Source organism: Lipotes vexillifer, unplaced genomic scaffold (assembly GCF_000442215.2).
Source record: "Lipotes vexillifer unplaced genomic scaffold, Lipotes_vexillifer_v1.1 scaffold443, whole genome shotgun sequence".
NCBI lineage: Eukaryota > Metazoa > Chordata > Mammalia > Artiodactyla > Lipotidae > Lipotes > Lipotes vexillifer.
In genome coordinates, this window is record NW_006779163.1 from 3,077,423 (window position 1) to 3,078,228 (window position 806).

Consider the following 806-nt stretch of genomic DNA (forward strand, 5'->3'; position numbering starts at 1 on the left):
AAAAAAAAAAAAAAAAGAAAAGAAAAGAAAAAAGAAAAAGAAAAGGAACTGATGCTCAAAGTGGTCTGTTAATTGGTCAGAGGTCCCAGAGTTAATACAGGGCAGAGCCAAGATCAAACAGAGGTCTCTGTGCCTCTGCGGCCTGTGCTCCTAACTTAATCTTACTTGTTCCACTCTTTGATCGACACCACCACTGGTTCACATGCCACCCTTGTGCACTTTCTGTGCAGATGCAGCCCCAAGCTGGGGTGAACAGCTCGATGAGTACTGGCTGAATAAACGTCCCCAAGCTATCCACATCCTCATCCCTGAGCCGTGAATACGTCACCTGACGTAGCAAAAGGGGACTTAGCGGATGTGATTCAAGTTAAAGATCCTGAAATATAGAGATGATCCTGGGTTATCTGGGTGAGCCCAGTGTCATCAAAGGTCCTTTTAAGAGGCAGGCGGAGGGGGAGTTGACTCCAGAAAAGAAAAAGGTGATTTGATGACAGAAGCAAGAGGTTGGGTGATGCAAGGAGGGGCCATGAGCCAAAGGACTGCAGGCACCTCCAGAAGCTGGAATAGGCAAAGAAGTGGATTCTCCCCTGGAGCCTCCAGAAGGAACTAGCCCTGCGAACTGCAGCCCTGTGAGACTGGTTTTGGGCTTCTGGCATCCAGAACTGTAAGAGAATAAATTTGTGTTGTTTTAAGCCACCAGGTTTGTGGTCATTTGTCACAGCAGCCCCCGGAAACTAGTGGAAAGAGCAGAGCGCAGGGTCCCCAGGGGCTCACCCTGCCCAGCAGCCCTGACGCTCACTGGCATT

General features: G+C 49.4%; 1 protein-coding gene across 1 annotated transcript in view; it reads left to right on the forward strand.

The window, feature by feature from the left end:
- Positions 1-806, forward strand: part of LOC103076090 (polycystin-1-like protein 2) — an 84,430-nt gene that overhangs the window by 50,499 nt on the left and 33,125 nt on the right.